Below are 23,009 nucleotides of genomic sequence, written 5' to 3'. Positions count from 1 at the left end.
GGAGACACACACAGGGAGACACACACACAGGGGGACACACACACACACACAAGGGGAGACACACACAAGGGGAGGCACACACACAGGGGACACACTCTCTCAAACAGGGGGACACACAAAAGATGGAAAATACCAGCAGTTGACACTGCAATTTACAATGTGAATAAAGACCTAACTTGTCCAGTAGACAATGCACCGATTCTTAAGGATCCAACAGATAAGGAGTTGAAATCCCTGTTAAGATCTACTTTTTCCATGGCAGGTGAAACTACTTAGTCTGCAGTCGCTGCAATAAGCGTCTGTCAATCCCTAAAGGACCAATTTAAACAGGCCCTTAGAGAGTTTCCTGCACAACAAGCCAGAGATTTGGCTGAACTACCAAAAGCATTATGCTTTGCCATATATGCTATTAAAGATTCTATTCACCAGGCGTCATGTCTTATGCTTGTGCATATGCGTAGAATCCCGTGGTTAAAAAATTTGGTCAGCTGAAGCATCATGTAAAGACCTTGTAACTGGGCTCCTTTTCATGGGGAGTGACTATTTGGAGAAAACTTGGACAAATATATCCAAACAATTTCTAATGGGAAAAGTACTCTTTTGCCAGTCAAAAGAAAGTATAAACGCCCTTCATTTAAAAGGGCTCTTTCCCCCTATGCCAGGGGCTTCCGCCTCTAGGCAGAGGTGACGGCCTCCACCGTCACACTCTAGAGGAAAATCCCAAAGTCAGACCCAGGCTTTAAAAGAAGTCCTGGGGTCGGAAACATGCAAAGCAGAATCATAAAGCCTCATCGTGAAGAGGCAACACCCCTCACCAAAGTGGGGGGAAGACTTCTACAGTTTCCAGAATTCTGGAAAGCAAGAAATTCTGGACAGATGGGTCATCTCCACTGTAACGATGAGGTACAAGCTGGAATTTTGGCACTTTCTACCGTCTTGCTTCCTGAGGTCAAGCACTAGACCAATTAATATCTCAAAGGGTGATCATACAGATCCCCCAAAAAGGAGCAAGGCTTGGGGTTTTATTCAAACCTTTTTACAGTACCGAAACCAAAGGGACATGTCAGACCCATTCTAGATTTAAAAAATCTAAAGCCGTTCCTAAAGATACATGCCTTTCGCATGGAGACTATCAGGTCAGTAGTTTATATCCTAGGAGGAGAGCTTCTGGTATCAATCGACATCAGGGATACATATCTGCATGTCCCTATATTTCCCACTCATCAAGAGTTCTACGGTTTGAGTTGGAACAGCAGCATTTCCAGTTCGTAGCCCTACCCTTTGGGCTAGCCACAGCACCCCAGGTGTTCACTAAAGTGCTGGGTCCACCTCTAGCCAGATTAAGGGCACATGGCATAAGTCGTAGCATACCTAGACAATCTGTTACTAATCAGTTGGCTCATTTGGAGCAAAGCATACGCACTACAACCATCTGAAGAGTTCGGATTCTAAACCTAGAGAAATCTTCCTTAATACTGCTAAAAAAGCTGGAGTACTTGGGTCTGATCGTAGACAGAGCCCACGAAAAAGGTGCTCTTGCCTCGGGCAAAGATCAACTCCATAAGAGTTGATGCGGATGGTCAGGTCAAATGGCCTAATCTCGGAGGCTAAGCAGGGTCAGGCCTGGTTAGTACCTGGATGGGAGACTGCCTGGGAATACCATGTGGCATAGGCTTCTTTTTTTTTTTGCCGTTGACTTGTTATTTTCCCTTGTTTACCAAGGTGACAATCTTGGTGTTTGTCAAGAGAGTTGAGGGTGCCCAAAGCAATTGCCTATGGGCACATCACCCTGAAAGCACCCTATCTTGTCCGATCTCGGAGGTTATGCAGGGTCGGGCCTGGTTAGTACCTGGATGGGAGACCACCTGGGAGTACCAGGTGCCGTAGGTTTATTTTTTTAAATTTTTTTGGTGTTGACTTGTTTTTTTCCCTTGTTTCCCAAGGTGACAATCTTGGCATTTGTCAAGAGGGTTGAGGGTGCCCAAAGAGATTGTCTACGGCACATCACCCTACTACTCTGAGAAGTAAGGGCGGGCTGGGTTAGTACGCAGATGGGAGACCGCCTGGGAATACTAGGTGCTGTAGGTTTCTTTTCTTTTTTTCTCTTTTTACCCATGGATACCATCTTGGCATTTGTCAAGAGGGTTGAAGTTGCATAAAGAGCTTGCCTACGGCCACATCACCCTGAAAGCGAACCATCTCATCTGATCTCGGAGACTAAGCAGTGGCGGGCCTGGTTAGTACTTGGATGGGAGACCGCCTGGGAATATCAGGTGCTATAGGCTTCTTTTTTTTTTCTTTTTGGCATTGACTTGTTTTTTTCCCTTGTTTCTCAAGGTGACCATCTTGGCGTTTGTCAAAAAGGGTTGAGGATACCCAAAGGGATTGCCTACAGCCATATCACCGTGAAAGCGCCCAATCTCATCTGATCTCGGAGACTAAGCATGGTCGGGCCTAGTGGCCATCTTTGCATTTGTCAAGAGGGATGAGGGTGCCCATAGAGATTGCCCATGGGTAGGGTCGGGCCTGGTAAGTACCTGGATGGGAGACCACCTAGGAATAGGCTTCCTTTTTTTTTTCATTTGGGGCGTTGACTTGTTTTTTCCCTTGTTTCCCAAAGTGTATTTTGGCATTTGTCAAGGGGGTTGACGGTGCCCAAAAAGATTGGCTACGGCCACATCACCTTGAAAGCGCCCCATCTTGTCTCACCTCGGAGGCTAAGCAGGGGCTGAGCCTGGTTAATACCTGGATGGCCAGGTGCCGTAGGCTTATTTATTTTTTTGCGTTTACTTGTTTTTTTCCCTTGTTTCCCAAGGTGACTATATTGGCGTTTGTCAAGATGGTTGAGGGTGTCCGAAGAAATTGCCTATGGCCACATTGCCCTGAAAGTGACTAATCTCGGAGGCTAAGCATGATCAGGCCTGGTTAGTACCTGGATGAGAGACTGCCTGGGAATACAAGGTGCCATAGGCTTCTCTTTTTTTCTTTTTTGGGCTTTTTTTTCAAGAGGGTTCAGGGTGCCCAAAGCGATTGCCTACAGCCACATCTCCCTGAAAGCAACTGATCTCATCTGATCTCGGAGGCTTAGCAGGGTCGGGCCTGGTTAGAACCTGGATGGGAGACCCCCTGGGAATACCAGGTGCCGTAGGCTTTTTTTTTTATATGTTGTTGGCGTTGAAGACCTGTTTTAATTTTTTTGCTTGTTTGCAGAGGTGACCATCTTGCCGTTTGTCAAGAGGGTTTAGAGTGGCCAGCACGATGGTCTACGGCTACATCACCCTGAATGCGCCTGATCTCATCTGATCTCGGATGTTAAGCAGGGTCGGGCCTGGTTAGTACCTGGATGGGAGACTGCCTGGGAATACCAGGTGGCATAGACTTTTTTTTTTTTTTTTTTTTTTTTGGGAGTTGACTTGTTAATTTCCCTTGTTTACCAAGGTGACCATCTTGGGATTTTTCAAGAGGGTTGAGAGTCCCCAAAGCGATTGCCTACGGCCACATCTCCCTGAAAGCAACCAATCTCATCTGATCTTGGAGGCTTAGCAGAGTTGGGCCTGGTTAAAACCTGGATGGGAGACCCCCTGGGAATACCAAGTGCCGTAGGTTTCTTTTTTTTTCTTTTTTATGTTGACTTGTTTTTTTTCCCCTTGTTTCCTAAGGTGACCATCTTGGCGTTTGTCAAAAGGGTTGAGGGTGCCGAAAGAGATTGCCTATGGCCATATCACCGTGAAAGCGCCCGATCTCGTCTGATCTCGGAGGCTAAGCAGGGTCGGGCTTAGTGACCATCTTTGCATTTGTCAAGAGGGATGAGGGTGCCCAAAGAGATTGCCTATGGGCAGGGTAGGGCCTGGTTAGTACCTGAATGGGAAACCGCCTGGTAATACAAGGTGATGTAGGCTTCTTTTTTTTTTGGGGGGGGGGGGGCGTTGACTTATTTTTTTCCCTTGTTTCCCAAGGTTATTATCTTGGCGTTTGTCAAGACGATTGAGGGCACCCAAAGAGATTTCCTATGGCCACATCACCTTGAAAGCGACCAATCTTGTCTAATCTCGGAGGCTAAGCAGGCTTAGGCCTGGTTAGTACCTGGATGGGAGACTGCCTGGGAATACCAGGTAGCATAGGCTTCTTTTATTTTTTTTTGGCGTTGACTTATTTTTCCTTGTTTTCCATGGTGACTATCTTGGCATTTGTGAAGGAGGTTTAGGGTGCCCAAAGAGATTGTCTTTGGCTTCATCACCCTGAAAGCTCAAAATCTCGTCTTATCTTGGAGGCTAAGCAGGTTCGGGCCTGATTAGCATCTGGAGGGGAGACCGCCTGGGAATACCAGGAGCTGCAGTCTTCTTTTTTTTTTTTTGCGTCGACTTGTTTTTTTCCCTTGTTTCCCAAGGTGACCATCTTGAGGTTTGTCAAGAGGGTTGACGGTGCCCAAAGAGATTGCCTATGGCCACATCACCCTCAAAGCCCTAATCTCGTCTGATCTCGGAGGCTAAACAGGGTCAGGCCTGGTCAGTACCTGGATGGGAGACCGCCTGAGAATAGCATGTGCCATAGGCATCTTTTTTTTTTTTTGCCGTTAACTTGTTTTGTTTTCCCTTGTTTGATGACCATCTTGGCGTTTGTCAAGAGGGTGGAGTGTGCCCAAAGAGATTGCCTACAGCCACATCACCCTGAAAGCACCTGATCTTGGAGGCTAAGCAGAGTCGGGCCTGGTTAGTACCTGCATTAGTTGACCTGTTTTGTATATCTGGTTTCCCAAGATGACCTTCTTGGCATTTCTCAAGAGGGTTTTGGGTGCCAGAAGAGATTGCCTATGGCCACTCCACTCTGAAAGCACCCGATCTCATCTGGTCTTGAAGACTAAGCAGAGATGGGCCTGCTTAGTACCTGGATGGGAGACTGCCTTTTTTTGTGGTTCCCCAAGGTGACCATCTTGGCATTTCTCAAGAGGGTATTCCCAGGCGGTCTCCCATCTAGGTACTAACCAGGCCCGTCCCTGCTTAGTATCAGATGCTTTCAGGGTGATGTTGCCATAGGCACTCACTTTTGGCACCCTCAACCCTCTTGACAAACACCAAGATGGTCACCTTGGGAAACAAGGGAAAAAAAGAAGTCAACCATGCCATATTAGCACCTCAAGAAATGAGATAGGCAGTCATAAACTAAAAGATGCGTAAATTCCAGAAAATGTACCATCGTTTTCAGACGCTATAACATTTGCGCAAACCAATAAATATACACTTATTAACATTACCAAAGACATGTGGCTGAATACATTTTGACCTAAAAGTATGAATAAAATTGAGTTTATTGGATTTTTCTTATAACAAAAAGCAGAAAATATAATTTTCTTTCAATATTTTTTAGATTTTTCCGTTTATATCGCAAAAAAAAAAAAAAAAAAAAAATTGCAGAGGCAATCAAATACCTTAAAAAAAAAAAAACCTCTCTATTTGTGGGGAAAAAAGGATGAACTACGTGACCCACACTGACCTACCTGACACACGCTGACCTACCTGACATACATACACTGACCTACCTGACACACACTGACCTGGTCCCTGACATACAAACTCTGATTGACCTACCTGACCAGGAGGAGATAGACTTCATGTGTTCAGGTACTACAGCAGCAGCTCATCCGTGGTGCTGGTGTGCAAGGAAGCCAGAGGAGAAGAGGAGAGCCGCCCGTCCAAGTGGGTATTGATGTGGTGCGGCCGCCGCATTGTCATTTCTGCCTTCTTCCTGCTCCAGCACAGCAAGCTGGGAGAGGACTAAGATTGCAGGAGTGTAGGCTAAGGGAGCTGCTGCGAATGCTGCTCAGGGTGGCGGCGTCATCCCTTTCTCTCCCTCCTGGGCTCTACACTCCACGCTACCATAACAGCTGCGGGACAATCCAGACCAGAAGTCGTAGGCCAGGCCCCACGAGCACTAGCGCGGAGGAGGAGGAAGTGCAATCCTCCTCTGCTTTGAATGTTGGGCAGTGTGGGCACAGTGGGCAGTGACGTTAATGGTTGCTAGCCGCCAGGCGGCTATAGCAATCAGTGACCAAGAGTAAAGTCGGGTGGAAGCGGGGCAGAGCTAAAGCTGGAGCTGGAGCCAACCATGGCTCAGTCTGCCCCTGTTCCCTGCATTCTGGACCGAGACTCTGGGCTACTGGTCCCAGACTATGGCCACCCCCTAAAGATGCCTCTGTTTGTTCCCAAAGTAGGGACGTACATCAGAGTGCAATGGTCGGCAAGTGGTTAAAGCGACGCAGTGCCGAATCGCAAAAAGTGCTCTGGTCTTTGGCCAGCCAAATGGTCCTGCGCTGAAGTGATTAAATGCCCACTCTCACACAGGGGGACACTCTCACACACATACAGGGACACTCACACACGGGGAGACACACACGGGGAGACACTCACACAGGGGGACACTCTCACACACACACACACAGGGGGACACACACACACACAAACACAGGGGGACACACACACAGGGGGACACTCACACAGGGGGACACACACACACACACAGGGGGACACACACACACACACAGGGGGACACACACACACACAGGGACACACACACACAGGGGAAGACACACACACAGTGGGAGACACACACAGGGGGACACACACACAGGGGGACACACACACACACACAAGGGGAGACACACACAAGGGGAGGCACACACACAGGGGACACACTCTCTCAAACAGGGGGACACACACGGGGACACACACACTCCCACCACACACACAGGGGGATACACACTCACACACACACACACAGGGGGACACACACACACAGGGGGACACACACTCACCACACAGGGGGACACTCTCACACACACACACATACAGGGACACACACACGGGGAGACACACACACACGGGGACACTCACACACACGGGGGACACACACACACATGGGGGGACACACACAGGGACACACACATAGGGGGACATGACATACAAACTCTGATTGACCTACCTGACCAGGAGGAGATAGACTTCATGTGTTCAGGTACTACAGCAGCAGCTCATCCGTGGTGCTGGTGTGCAAGGCAGCCAGAGGAGAAGAGGAGAGCCGCCCGTCCAAGTGGGTATTGATGTGGTGCGGCCGCCGCATTGTCATTTCTGCCTTCTTCCTGCTCCAGCACAGCAAGCTGGGAGAGGACTAAGATTGCAGGAGTGTAGGCTAAGGGAGCCGCTGCGAATGCTGCTCAGGGTGGCGGCGTCATCCCTTTCTCTCCCTCCTGGGCTCTACAATCCACGCTACCATAACAGCTGCGGGACAATCCAGACCAGAAGTCGTAGGCCAGGCCCCACGAGCACTAGCGCGGAGGAGGAGGAAGTGCAATCCTCCTCTGCTTTGAATGTTGGGCAGTGTGGGCACAGTGGGCAGTGACGTTAATGGTTGCTAGCCGCCAGGCGGCTATAGCAATCAGCGACCAAGAGTAAAGTTGGGTGGAAGCGGGGCAGAGCTAAAGCTGGAGCTGGAGCCAACCAAGGCTCAGTCTGCCCCTGTTCCCTGCATTCTGTTTCCTGGATACAACCTGCCAGGTGTCGCTAACATCCATTGAAGCTGGTGGAGACGTGTGAGATTCTGATTGAGCTGGAAGGATGTCCCATGCTCTAAGCAGCTTCAGTCCTTCCTCCAGAGAATTGACCACAGACACCTGCTCATCTTTAGTGATATGTAACTTAGCCGGATATCCCCAGCGGTATAAGATGGCGTGGTTACGCAGAGCTTTAGTAATGGATAACAGGGCTTTACGTTTCTGCATGGTGTACTGGGACAAGTCCGCAAAAAGCTGAATATGTGCATAGCATTCAGGTGGTTGTTTGTTTTTGCGATGAGCAGACATGAAATTTTCTTTAATGTGGTAAAAATGTACCCGCATATGGACATCCCTAGGGATGTTGTCTGGTAGATGGGACGGTTTGGGGAGTCGATGGATCCTGTCAATCACTAAATCAGAGTCAGTGGCGTCCGGCAGAAAGAATCTCATCATAGTTTGAGCATATTGCAATAGTTGGCCCGGGGTGATCACTTCGGGGATCCCCCTAATTTTGAGGTTGTTGCGGCGGGATCTATCTTCAAGGTCAGCGACCTTTGACCTAAGCCAGGACACCTCGTCAGCTTGCTCATTATGGGCATCAACTAATGAGTTATAAGAGGTGGCATAATCGCCCATTTTTTCCTCCACATGAGATACTCTGTCTCCCAGCTCCCCCATGTCTGCCTTAAAACTCCGCATGCAGTCCATTAGGTCCGCGTGGAGGGAGCTGCGAAGGGACACCAGCATGTCTTTCAACGTGGTGTCAGACACCGGCTGGTTGGTGGTGGGGAACGAATGGAGCGTTTCAGCTAGTTCCCTAGTATCATCCAAGCCCTCGTGGTCCCCGCTCACCTTGTCGGCGGTCACGTCCACCGTCAGACGGGGTTTAGATTTCGCCGGGCTCCGGGACAGCGGGGATGAGACATCCGGAGGGTCTCTGGACACGCTGGGGCTGTGTTTCGGGCTCGGAGAGGATGTCGCAGACTCGCTGGAGGTAGGCGGCGAGGCGTCTCCGGCGCCATCTTGGAGTAGGCCGTGGTCTTTCTGCGGGAAGAAGTGTTGAAGTTTATGGAGCTGTGAGACTCCTTTCCTCTTTTTGGCCATGCCGAGGTAATGAGGGATAGTTCCCACGCAGGTAGTGGTTAGTTAGAGTTAAAGTCCTCTCCGTTAAGCGTCGTTCCCCGGTCTCCAGCACGGAGCTATCTGCTCACACGTCCATGCAGTAGCTCGGTAGCCACGCCCCCCGTTCCCTGCATTCTGGACCGAGACTCTGGGCTACTGGTCCCAGACTACGGCCACCCCCTAAAGATGCCTCTGTTTGTTCCCAAAGTAGGGACGTACATCAGAGTGCAATGGTCGGCAAGTGGTTAAAGCGATGCAGTGCCGAATCGCAAAAAGTGCTCTGGTCTTTGGCCAGCCAAATGGTCCTGCGCTGAAGTGATTAAATGCCCAAAATGGTCCTTGGTGACTAAAAAAGGCACACTCCTGACCTTTGAATGCCAAAAAGGTCCTCGGTGACCAGGGGCGGACTGACAGCTAATGGGGCCCCCAGGCAATAGAAGCTCATGGGGCCCCCTTGGGCACCACACCTGCACAGGGAGACACGGGGGGAGCACACAGGGGGAAACTGGAGGAAGAACGCACACGCACACACAGGGACACACACACACAGGGACACACACACACACAGGGGGACACACTCACACACACACACACAGGGGGACACACTTACACACACAGGGGGAACCACTCACACACAGGGACACACTGACGCACACAGGGGGACACACACACAGGGGGAGACACACACAGGGGGTCACACTCACACACAGGGGGAGAGACACACACACACACACAGGGGGAGAGACACACAGGGGAAGAAACAGACACTCACACACACACAGGGGGAGACATACACACACAGGGGGAGACACACACACAGGGGAACACACACACTCACACCACACACAGGGGGACACGCACACTCACACAGGGGAGCACACACACTCACACGGGGGGGACACACAATCACATGGGGGGACATACACTCACACGGACACACACACACACAGGGGGGACACACCACACAGGGGGACACACTCACACAGAGACACACACTCACACAGGGGGACACTCTCTCTCATACACACACAGGGGGAGACACACACACAAAGAGGGAAGACACACACAAGGGGAGGCACACACACAGGGGGACACTCACACACACCGCACACAGGGGGACACACACACACACACTCACACCACACACACACACACAGGGGGATACACTCTCACACACACACACACAGGGGGATACACACGCACACTCACTCACACAGGGGGCACACACACAGGTGGACACACACTCACACCACACAGGGGGACACTCTCTCACACACACACACATACAGGGACACTCACACACGGGGAGACACACACAGGGGGACATTCACACAGGGGGACACTCTCACACACACACACAAGGACAGGGACACACACACACACACAAACACAGGGGGACACTCACACAAGGGGAAAACACGCACACAGGGGGACACACACTCACAGGGACACACACACACACACAGGGGAAGACACACACAGTGGGACACACACACAGGGGGACACACACCCAGGGGGACACACACACAGGGGGAGAGAGACACACACACAGGGGGAGAGACACACAGGGGAAGAAATACACACACAGGGGGAGACACACACACAGGGGAAGAAACATACACACACACACACACACACAGGGGGACACACACATTCACACCACACATGGGGACACGCACACTCACACGGGGGGCACACGCAATCACATGGGGACACACACACACTCATACGGACACACACACAGGGGGACACTCTCTCACACACACACACACAAGGGGAGACACACACACACAGGGGGACACACACACACACAGGGGACACTCTCTCAAACAGGGACACACACACACGGGGACACTCACACACACCACACACAGGGGGGCACACACACACTCACACCACACACACAGGGGGATACACACTCACACACAGGGGGACACGCACACTCACTCACACAGGGGGACACACACACACACAGGGGGACACACACACACAGATGGACACACACTCACCACACATGGGGACACTCTCACACACACACATACAGGGACACACACACGGGGAGACGCACACACACGGGGACACTCACACACACGGGGGGGGACACACACGGGGAGACACACACAGGGACGCACACATAGGGGGACATACACAGGGACACACACACACACAGGGGGACACTCACACACACATGGGGACACTCACACACACAGGGGGACACTCACACAGGGGGACACACACATGGGGACACAAACACAGGGGGACACACTCACACGGGGGCACAGGGGGACAAACACACAGGGGGACACACACATGGGGACACAAACACAGGGGGACACACTCACACACACATGGGGACACTCACACACACAAACACAGGGGGACACTCACACAAGGGGAAAACACGCACACAGGGGGACACACACTCACAGGGACACACACACACACACAGGGGAAGACACACACAGTGGGACACACACACAGGGGGACACACACCCAGGGGGACACACACACAGGGGGAGAGAGACACACACACAGGGGGAGAGACACACAGGGGAAGAAATACACACACAGGGGGAGACACACACACAGGGGAAGAAACATACACACACACACACACACACACACAGGGGGACACACACATTCACACCACACATGGGGACACGCACACTCACACGGGGGGCACACGCAATCACATGGGGACACACACACACTCATACGGACACACACACAGGGGGACACTCTCTCACACACACACACACAAGGGGAGACACACACACACAGGGGGACACACACACACACAGGGGACACTCTCTCAAACAGGGACACACACACACGGGGACACTCACACACACCACACACAGGGGGGCACACACACACTCACACCACACACACAGGGGGATACACACTCACACACAGGGGGACACGCACACTCACTCACACAGGGGGACACACACACACACAGGGGGACACACACACACAGATGGACACACACTCACCACACATGGGGACACTCTCACACACACACATACAGGGACACACACACGGGGAGACGCACACACACGGGGACACTCACACACACGGGGGGGGGACACACACGGGGAGACACACACAGGGACGCACACATAGGGGGACATACACAGGGACACACACACACACAGGGGGACACTCACACACACATGGGGACACTCACACACACAGGGGGACACTCACACAGGGGGACACACACATGGGGACACAAACACAGGGGGACACACTCACACGGGGGCACAGGGGGACAAACACACAGGGGGACACACACATGGGGACACAAACACAGGGGGACACACTCACACACACATGGGGACACTCACACACACAGGGGGACACTCACACAGGGGGACACACACATGGGGACACAAACGCAGGGGGACACACTCACACGGGGGCACAGGGGGACAAACACACAGGGGGACACACACATGGGGACACAAACACAGGGGGACACACTCACACGGGGGCACAGGGGGACAAACACACAGGGGGACACTCACAAACGGGGGGGCACTCGCAGAGGGGGACACTGTGGGTTGGGGGGATCCGGGGCCACATGCATTCTGTACTGCCGCCTCCCATCACTTGTGGCAGGCCCAGGCTTCACTTACCGGATGCCGATAATAACGGCGCAGCTCCCTGCCGGCCCCTCCACTTATCTGCTGTGCCCGTATCACATGCCGCGATCATGCCAATTACAATACTGCTAACGGTGCGCTGCTCCCCACCGGCCCCTCCTCCCCTCCCGTCCGTCCCAGGTGCTTGTACCGTATGCGTTGTGACATCCCCTGGGACGGACGGGAGGGAAGGAGGGGGCGGCGGGGAGCAGCGTGCCATTAGAAGTACCGTTTGCAGTATTGTAATTGGCATGATCGCGGCATGTGATACGGCACATCCGCTTCAAGTGGCCTCTCATCTGGCCGAGACCGGGCCGGGCACCTAATGACCTCGGGCGGCACCCGAGTGACCGACTGGTCAGTCCGCCCCTGTCGGTGACCAAAAATAGCTGGGTGTGCTGTTTTTTTTCACTGGGGCCCATTTTTGGCCTCCAAGGATAATATTTAGCCTAGAAGGTCCGGGCTTTTTTTGGTAATTGAGGACCATTTTTGGTATTCAATGTTTGGTTGTTTGTATTGCACAGTGACCTTTCTGTAACCTCTAGCCTCCCTCTGCTGTGATTTACTACAATGTACAGTATTTTAAAAAATCGTATTCAGTTTGTTAGATCTTTTTTAGATCAGGTTAGATCAACTGTTGTTTGCATTAGATCTCATACAGAAGAAGCAATATTAACAGTTATTTGCAGGGGGGGCTAACCCGTCATCAGCCCGCCTTATCAAATTTTCTGGCCAAAAATCATTCAGGCTGATAAATATTTGTTAGATCCGGTAAGATCAAGTGGTTTTAATGTTAGATCTCACATAATTAGAGACTTATTAAGAGATTAATGAGGGGGGCTGCCCCCTCCCCTTATCTCCTTTCCCATCAAAATAGAGATATTAGGTGGTACATATGGACGGGTTATCCCCCCACATGCAATTTTGGCCAGAAAAAAATATTCATTAGATCCGGTAAGATCAAGTGGTTTTGACGTTCGATCTCACATAATTAGAGACTTATTAAGTGAATAATGAGGGGGGTTGCCCCCCTTATTTAATTTTCTGCCCAAAAACCATTCAGGCTAATAGATATTCCTTAGATCCGGTAAGATCAAGTAGTTTTAATGTTAGATCTCCCATCATTTCAGAGATATTACACATCAAAATACAGATATTACGTGGTACATATGGACGGGTTAGCCCCCCCACATGCAATTTTCTGCCCAAAAATCATTCAGGCTAATAGTGTCAGAAACCATGAATCAGACCGAGACAGAAGTACAATTAAATCACACTTGTTTATTAAATAAAAATAAAAAGGTAAGTAGAGAAAGTGTAGTCAAAGCATAGCCAGACTCCAGCAACCCGATCGAGTAGTCAGCCAGGCCAGAGTTCAATAACCAGATCGGGTAATCAGCCAGGCCAGAAGTCAGGGATCCAAGTGAAACAGCAGCAAGCGGAAAAAGGAGCCAGAAGGGATGTCAGCAAGCCAGTCTTTAAACAGAACTGCAGGAGATGGTTTCTTGTGATGTGACCAAGGCAAAGGCAGAGATGAAGTCAGCTGGACAGCTTTAAGTAGGCAGGTCAGACGAGCATGATAAGGAACAGCTGGTAACTGTGGAGAGAGATGAGAGCTGGCAATTAGCCGACAGCTGAGCAGCCAACCCAGAGAAGTAAGGGCTAAACCAGCCCTGAAAAATAGATATTCATTAGATCCGGGAAGAGCAATTGGTTTTAACGTTTGATCTCACATCATTTCAGAGATATTCCACATCAAAATAGAGATATTAGGTGGTACATAAGGAAGGGTTAGCCCCCCTTATCAAATTTTCTGGCCAAAAATCATTCAGGCTAATAGATATTCGTTAAATCCGGTAAGATCAAGTGGTGTTAACGTTACCTAACGGATCTCAACCAGCGTCAGTCTGCCCCAGTCAGCTCTTTAGCTAGGGGAGAATGAACGCAGGGGGACTCTTATGACACCCCCCATCTAACATTTTCCACAACGTGCCACCAGAGCCAGATTTACAGTTCACACCCATGGACTCACAAAGATCTCAGCCAGTGACTGTATCTCACTCTCTACCCGTTTCTGAAGATGAAAACAGAGGATAAAGAGAAAGATTGTCTGTGGCCATCTCAAATGTCAGGGCCTGCCACCTCCCCTTTTCTTCTCCTCCCAAGGTGATTGAGGTGACTCTCAGGCCAGAGGATCCTGAGTTTGGACCTTAAAGTCCACCTTTTGAAGAGTTGGAAGACGCTCAATCTTACCTGCTGACAACAGACACCTAAGACTTTCCATCCTTCATTGAGGAAACTGAAGCTGATATGCAGGAAGAAGAAACCAGTGTGCCTGTAACCCCAGAACCTAAAGAACAGCAAGAGCAAAGGGTTATTCACCCACCCAAAAGACTGCTCTGAGGAGGTCTTTCTCATTGTAAAAAGGACTCTTGAAGTAACTGACGCTTCCACCGCAGATTTGGTGGTGGCAGGGCTGGTGCAAGGACTTTTGAGGCACCAGAAGCAGACCCCCAAAGGCACCAGAAAACCACACCAGAAGCAGACCCCCCAAAGGCACCAGAAGACCACACCAGAAGCAGACCCCCCAAAGGCACTAGAAGACCGCACCAGAAGCAGACCCCCCAAAGGTACCAAAAGACCGCACCAGAAGCAGACCCCCAAAGACCGCACCAGAAGAAGACCCCAAAAGGCACTAGAAGACCGCACCAAAAGCAGACCCCCAAAGGCACCAGAAGACCGTACCAGGAGCAGACCCCCCAAAGACTGCACCAGAAGCAGATCCCCAAAGGCACCAGAAGACCACACCAGAAGCAGACCCCCCAAAGGCACCAGAAGCAGACCCCCCAAAGGCACCAGAAGCAGACCACCAAAGGCACCAGAAGACCGCACCAGAAGCAGACCCCCAAAGACCGAAACAGAAGCAGACCCCCCAAAGGCACCAGAAGACCGCACAAGAAGCAGACCCCCAAAGGCACCAGAAGACCGCACAAGAAGCAGACCCCCCAAAGGCACCAGAAGACCACACCAGAAGCAGACCCCCCAAAGGCACCAGAAGACCACAACAGAAGCAGACCCCCCAAAGGCACCAGAAGACCGCACCAGAAGCAGACCCCCAAAGGCACCAGAAGACCGCACCAGAAGCAGACCCCCAAAGACAGCAACAGAAGCAGACCCCCAAAGGCACCAGAAGACCGCACAAGAAGCAGACCCCCCAAAGGCACCAGAAGACCACACCAAAAGCAGACCCCCAAAGGCACCAGAAGCAGACCCCCCAAAAGCACCAGAAGACCGAAACAGAAGCAGGCCCCCAAAGAAGGCACCAGAAGACCGAAACAGAAGCAGACCCCCAAAGGCACCAGACGACCACACCAGAAGCAGACCCCCAAAGGCTCCAGAAGACCAATCCAGAAGCAGACCCCCAAAGGCACCAGAAGACCGCTCCAGAAGCAGACCCCCAAAGGCACCAGAAGACCACGCCAGAAGCAGACCTACCAAAGGCACCAGATGACCACGACCACACCAGAAGCAGACCCCCCCAAAGGTACCAAAAGACCGCACCAGAAGCAGACCCCCAAAGGCACCAGAAGCAGACCCCCCAAGACCGCACCAGAAGAAGACCCCCAAAGGCACTAGAAGACCGCACCAGAAGCAGACCCCCAAAGGCACCAGAAGATCGCACAAGAAGTAGACCCCCCAAAGGCACCAGAAGACCACACCAGAAGCAGACCCCCAAAGGCACCAGAAGCAGACCCCCCAAAAGCACCAGAAGACCGAAACAGAAGCAGACCCCCAAAGAAGGCACCAGAAGACTGAAACAGAAGCAGACCCCCAAAGGCACCAGAAGACCACACCAGAAGCAGACCCCCCCAAAGGTACCAGAAGACCGCACCAGAAGCAGACCCCCCCCTAAAGGCACCAGAAGACCGCACCAGAAGCAGACCCCCAAAGACCGCACCAGAAGAAGACCCCCAAAGGCACCAGAAGACCGCACCAGAAGCAGACCCCCAAAGGCACCAGAAGACCGCACCAGAAGCAGACCCCCAAAGGCACCAGAAGACCACACCAGAAGCAGACCCCCCAAAGGCACTAGAAGACCGCACCAGAAGCAGACCCCCCAAAGGTACCAAAAGACCCCACCAGAAGCAGACCCCCAAAGGCACCAGAAGCAGACCCCAAGGACCGCACCAGAAGAAGACCCCCAAAGGCACTAGAAGACCGCAGCAGAAGCAGACCCCCAAAGGCACCAGAAGACCGTACCAGAAGCAGACCCCCAAAGACCGCACCAGAAGCAGACCCCCAAAGGCACCAGAAGAACACACCAGAAGCAGACCCCCCAAAGGCACCAGACGCAGACCCCCCAAAGGCACCAGAAGACCCCCCAAAAGCACCAGAAGCAGACCCCCAAAGGCACCAGAAGACCGCACCAGAAGCAGACCCCCAAAGACCGCAACAGAAGCAGACCCCCCAAAGGCACCAGAAGACCGCACAAGAAGCAGACCCCCCCCAAAGGCACCAGAAGACCGCACAAGAAGCAGACCCCCCCCAAAGGCACCAGAAGGCCGCACAAGAAGCAGACCCCCCAAAGGCACCAGAAGACCGCACCAGAAGCAGACCCCCCAAAAGGCACCAGAAGACCGCACCAGAAGCAGACCCCCCAAAAGGCACCAGAAGACCGCACCAGAAGCAGACCCCCCAAAAGGCACCAGAAGACCGCACCAGAAGCAGACCCCCAATGGCACCAGAAGACCGCACCAGAAGCAGACCCCCCAAAGGCACCAGAAGACCCCACCAGAAGCAGACCCCCAAAGGCACCAGAATACCGCACCAGAAGCAGACCCCCAAAGACTGCAACAGAAGCAGACCCCCCAAAGGCACCAGAAGACCACACCAGAAGCAGACCCCCCAAAGGCACCAGAAGACCGCACCAGAAGCAGACCCCCCAAAGGCACCAGAAGCAGACCCCCAAAGACCGCACCAGAAGAAGACCCCCAAAGGCACTAGAAGACCGCACCAGAAGCAGACCCCCAAAGGCACCAGAAGACCGTACCAGAAGAGAACTGTCTAACTTTTTGAAGATTGTTCAGGACTCTTTTGATTCCTTCACCATGTTTAACAGGTGTGCCTGCTGCTGTAAGGTAACCTCTAGCTTTCCATATGTGGCCATAATCATGTGCAACACCATAAGCATAGGCAGAGTCAGTGTAAATGTTCCCTTCTTGTCCCTCTAAGTGTTCTAAGGCTTTTTCTAAAGCTGTTAGTTCCGCTTCCTGTGCAGACATGTGTGCTGGTAATGACTTTGCCTCAATTACCTGTGTGTCCGTTACCACAGCATAACCTGTGTGATATTTACCTTTGTCATCGGCAAATCTACTACCATCTATGTACAGTGTGTGTTCTGCATTTGCAATGGGTGTGTCTGTGACATGTGGGAACCCCGTGATCTCTTGTTCCATAAGTTGAAAACAATCGTGTTCATCAGATGTTATGTCATGAAATGAAAGTGTGTCAGAATCCTGAGTTTCTTGTGCTGTGCCTTCACCATTACTCCCCCCTGTCAAATCTGTCTGTAAGGGTAGAAGTTGTGCTAAGTTAAAGGAAGTGCATCGCTGGAAGGTAACATTGGGAGGTAGGAGCAAGGTGCATTGCAGACGCAGCTGCCTCGCCATTGATATGTGCTTTGGCTGAACTTGTGACAAGATGGCGTGTATGTCATGTGTGGTATGTACCACTACAGGATTGTCTAAGACAATTTCTGAGGATTTGTCAATGATAATTGACACTGCTGCGACTGCTCGTACACAGGACGGTGATCCTCTAGAGACAGGATCGAGAGCCGCTGAGAAATATGCTACCGGCCTTTGTTTGATGTGTTGTTGTGTCAACACCCCTGTTGCGTGTCCCGTGATTTCAGCAATGTACAAATGAAATGTTTTGGTATAGTCAGGGATCCCGATCGCAGGTGCCAAAATTAGTAACTTTCTTAAGGTGCTAAAAGACTTATGACCTGCTTCTGTGAGTACATAGGGTACTATTTTCAAGCAATCATATAATGGCTGCATCAGAGAACTGGCATGTGGTATCCATTGTCTACAATATGACACTATTCCCAGAAACATACGAAGTTGCTTAAAGTTGCGTGGGACATTCATTTGTCTTATGGCCTGGACTCGTTCTTCAGTGAGGTGTCGAGTACCCTGGGATATACAGTGGCCCAAAAAGACAACCTTTTTCTGGCATACCTGTAACTTAGTTCTATTCACTTTGCACCCTTTTTCAGCCAGGAATTGTAACAATGATAGAGTGGCTTTTAAACAAGTATCGTTATCCGGACAACATAACAATAGGTCATCTACATATTGCAACAATACACAAGTGTCAGGTGGTTGCCATTCCCCCAACACTGTCTGTAGGGCTTGCGAGTATAGAGTTGGCGAATGCGCCATTCCTTGCGGTAGGCGTGTCCAGGTCAACTGGCGGTTTTTGAGACGGAACGCAAACCACGGTTGACATTCCTCCGCCAGGGGTACAGAAAAGAAAGCATTAGCCAAGTCTATAACAGTAAATGAGGAGCTATCTGATGGTACTTCTGAAAGTAAAGTATGCGGGTTTGGTACTAGTGGCGTTATTGGGGCCAATATTTTGTTTACCGCCCTTAGGTCTTGTACCATTCTATACTTTACTGGGCCATCCCCCAATGTCTTTTTCTTGACCGGATACAATGGGGTATTGGCTGGTGACTGTATTTCTTTTAATGCTCCACTTTTGAGTAGAGCCTCCACTTGTAGTTCTATAGCTGCTTCCTGGGGCGCACTGAGTGGGTACTGTTTCTGCTGGGGGAGAACTGCTCCTGGAATCAGCTGTAGAGTAACCGGGGGTATGGGCAAAAGCCCAACGTCTGCTGGATGTGTTTCCCATAGCCCTTCCGGAAGGCTAGACAGAATTTGATCTATTTCCGGCGAGGGTGTATTGGACAGTTCTGGTTCTACTTCCAAACATTGTATTTTATTACAGATTTCTATACCCTCTGGGTCATCTCCTATTGCTAAGGTGACCATACCATCTGGATGATAAGTAATGTTTGCTCCTATTTTCTGAAGAATATCTGCTCCTAATAAATTAGTAGGGGCTCCTCTGGAAATCAAAAAGCGTGACAAAAACATGTGATTCCCTATTTTTACTTTTAAAGGTTTAGTCAGTGGGGCATCGGACAAAAGACCGTCATAACCACTTATGGGTATGGTGTCACGGGATGTCATGTGTGGAGGGACTACTGAATCAGATAATAAGCTGCGTGATGCTCCTGTGTCAACTAAACAAGGAATATGTTTACCTTCCACCTTCATCAACATGTGGAGCATTTTATTCTCTGATTCAGCTAGGACTGGGGCAAGTCATGCGGTCGGATCGTCCCTATCGTTGGTACGCCTCTGTCTGTAGTCCCTCGTGTCTCTGTCCGTGTTTCCTTCCTGTTCGTCTTTTATTCTTTTCCTACAGTCTCTTTTTATATGTCCCACCTTGTTGCAGTAATAACAGGTAAGAGGTTTACGGGAGGAATTCCCTCCTTCATTGACCCGGGCAACAGTGTTAACTCCCGGTGTCCTTCTGGGTTTAGCTTCTGCTAAATCAGCCTCTATGCCTTGTGCTTTCTGCAACAATGTTCCTCTGTCCCGTATGGCTCTCCATTCGGGAGTACATGCCTTCAGTTTGTCACCTATTTGGGGTACTAGTCCTTCCATAAACTGTCGATTGAAAGCCCTAATGGTGACGGGTAAGGCTAAATCTAGACCTTCGTCAGCCATCATGCTTTCCATGTTGAGGTAAAATTCTGTAACAGTCTGACCTGGGGCCTGTTTTATGGGCGCTGTCGAACCCCTTTCCTGCTGTTTCCTTTGGCAAAATTCTCATAACTGATTAATAAACAGGAGTCTAGAGTCTATATGGCGGGGGTGTACTCCTGGTGGATTTGTCGCTGGATCCCCTTGTGGTCTATGTGGAGCAATTTCATTCATAAATTGATTAAACATCGTTAGTGTCATTTTATGTCTACACAAATCTTCCCCATCTTGCCAAGTTGCTTCATGTGTGTCTAGTAATTGTGTCACGAATCTACAGAATGCGGCAGGTTTTGCTACGGGATCAGGAGCATTCTGTATTAATGCCATAAGAGTGTCAGCCGACCAAGGTGTCCATGTCCTCAGAACGACTTGTTGAGTCACTGTAGGTGGCTGTCCTGCTTGACCCGCATTTGGATTATTTACTTGTATTACCCTAGTCCGACTGTGGACTGGAGCTACGGACTCTGGTCTTTGAGCTCCGCAATGTACACATTCCTGTGCCCAGTCTGTATTCTGGGTACCGCATACTCGGCATACCCATCCTCTTCCTCTTAAGGAAGGATAAAGTTTTGGTCTTTCGCTACCTGGTGTGGTAGTGGTATAAGGAGGTGGAGTACCTTCCGTTTTTACTCCATCCTCGGGAGCAGAAGGGAGACTCTTGCGTTGGACCTTCATGTCCCATCCACCCTGTTCATGACAATACTTCCATCCCTCCTCTTTAGCCCTGTTGGAAACCTTAATTAAACATTGTATTTGTGATACCCATCTGTTCTGCAGGACCTCTCCCTGTCTGTCTCTCTTTATATTCCCCCAACCTTCTACACTTAGCCCATTTTCTCCATCCATTCCAAATTTCTTGAGAACCCTATTCGTGCCCTGTGCCTTGTCCTTCCCATACAACATTGTAATTATGTCTTTAACAGCATAACATTTCTGAGATTCCTCCTGGGGTTTACCATGTGTCTGGCCCATTTTGACAGTCCTGCCTAGGTGGCGTTTGGATCACTTACTAAGTGTCTCGTTGCCTTCTCCTCCTAGGGTGCCAAAATACTAAAAACCTCTCCTGGATGAGATTTCTGAAATCGAATTACTTTATATGCTAGCTAACTGACAAATATTATGACCAGACTGACGGCTACAACATATACAAGCATTCCTTTTGGTGGCCAAACACATATAACTAGATCTCCGGACTTTGTGGAGACCTTATTCCCTTCCCATTACCATGGAATCTCTCAGCATTCGTTTCTTATTCCTGCTTTATCGAGGCAGTCAGGACTTATACTTTCAACCCGTTTTTAGGCTCATGAATCAAAAAGCGTATATCAAACTTAAGTGTCGGACCCCAAAGTACTCTTACGAGTTAAGGGCGCATTCCGTTACCCATTGGGATGATATATGTTTCAATTCACACCATACAAACAGGGCTTATCTCAGTCACAACAGACAGATGACAAGGAGACAGACAAGAAACAACGGTAACATAAGTCAAATATTAAATTCAAGACTCGCTTACTACAGAGGTTGGTTTTACCTGAAGAACAATACAGACAGATCGGGTGGGCACAAATCTAAGAAGCACAGAGTTTATAAGAAAATAAAGCTTTTCTTACCTGCGCAGGTTTTGTCTGTGGTTCCTGATGTGCCCGACCTCTTCGTTCCGTCCTTATGTTCGTTCGCCTCTTGTAGTTTCTTTAGCGAAGTCCCTTGTTCGTGCACCAAAAATGTTAGGTGTGACTACTGCAAGTCACCTATTCATAAGTTATGTTACCGTTTCCCAATTATTATTAGAGTCTTATCTAAGCAAGGAGACACGGAAAGAAGTTCTCAGTATGTCTGCTCAGACGGTCGCACTCACTCTGAGGTCCTTTATTATCACACAGCTCTTTTTATACACTAAAAAAGACAGGCGTTAAAAATGTTGAAACAAAACAACTTCTATAAAAGGCAATTTCTAAGTGTCTTCTGCTTTTAGAGCTGATGTGGCAGATGACCCTTACGACATGGTTTCCTCTTATGTGTACGTGACTGCACCCATCCGGCCTTAAGGATGATGTGTCTTTAAAACAACTGAAAACAGACGAGATAAGCATTTAGTGAAACATACTGTCAACCATTTTTATTCTTATACCTTGATCCTCACAGAAACCATGTTAAATGGACTGTAGGGTGTTTATGCAAAACTGAAAATGCACAAAAAAAAAAGCATAGGTGTGCTTTTTTATGCATTTTACACCAGACTATTGACTATTAGGCCTCATTTACACTGGCCTTGACTGGATTTTAAGGCTGGATTCACACTAACGCGTTTTTTGATGCATTTTGCAGAGATGCAGGGACATTTTTTTTAACATGGGTTCCTATGGAACATGTTCACATTAATGCATTTTTGTGCCTCTGCATTTTTGGAAAGGGCGGGGCATTTTTTTCATGCAAAAATGCAGCGTTTTTTCATTAATAGAAGTCAATGGAGCTGCATCAAAAAACGCAAGCACTGCATTTTTACTGCGATTTGCAGTTTTTTTTTTTTTTTTTGTTTTTTTCACTGTATATAGCTGGTTGGCAAGCAACCACAGTGAAGAAAAAAAATAATAAACGCGGCAAAAACGCATGTCCAAAAACGCAACAAGCACTGCAAAAACGCTCAAAAGCAACATGCATAGATGTGAATGGAGCCTAAGGCCCCCTTCACACTGGGGTGGTTTTCAGGCGCTACAGCACTAAAAATAGCACTTATGTAGCGCCTGAAAAAAACAGCCGCTTTCACACTGGAGTGGTGCGCTAGCAGGGCAGTGAAAAAAGTCCTGCTAGCCACATCTTTGGAGCGGTTTATTCACCGCTCCTACCCATTGAAAT

General features: G+C 49.9%; 5 pseudogenes; all 5 read left to right on the top strand.

The window, feature by feature from the left end:
• The first annotated feature begins 1,771 nt into the window (after positions 1-1,771).
• On the top strand, positions 1,772-1,890 carry LOC143932317 (5S ribosomal RNA; annotated as a pseudogene).
• Positions 1,891-2,166: 276 nt separating this feature from the next.
• LOC143931747 (5S ribosomal RNA) lies at positions 2,167-2,285 on the top strand (annotated as a pseudogene).
• A 747-nt stretch (positions 2,286-3,032) lies between these two features.
• LOC143932307 (5S ribosomal RNA) lies at positions 3,033-3,151 on the top strand (annotated as a pseudogene).
• A 110-nt stretch (positions 3,152-3,261) lies between these two features.
• LOC143932627 (5S ribosomal RNA) lies at positions 3,262-3,380 on the top strand (annotated as a pseudogene).
• A 107-nt stretch (positions 3,381-3,487) lies between these two features.
• On the top strand, positions 3,488-3,606 carry LOC143931572 (5S ribosomal RNA; annotated as a pseudogene).
• The last annotated feature ends 19,403 nt before the right edge of the window (positions 3,607-23,009 follow it).

The sequence above is a fragment of the Lithobates pipiens genome, unplaced genomic scaffold, assembly GCF_037356315.1.
Source record: "Lithobates pipiens isolate NorthernLeopardFrog02 unplaced genomic scaffold, aLitPip1_a1.2 Scaffold_25, whole genome shotgun sequence".
NCBI classification, from domain to species: domain Eukaryota; kingdom Metazoa; phylum Chordata; class Amphibia; order Anura; family Ranidae; genus Lithobates; species Lithobates pipiens.
This window is presented reverse-complemented; position numbering and strand designations above follow the sequence as displayed.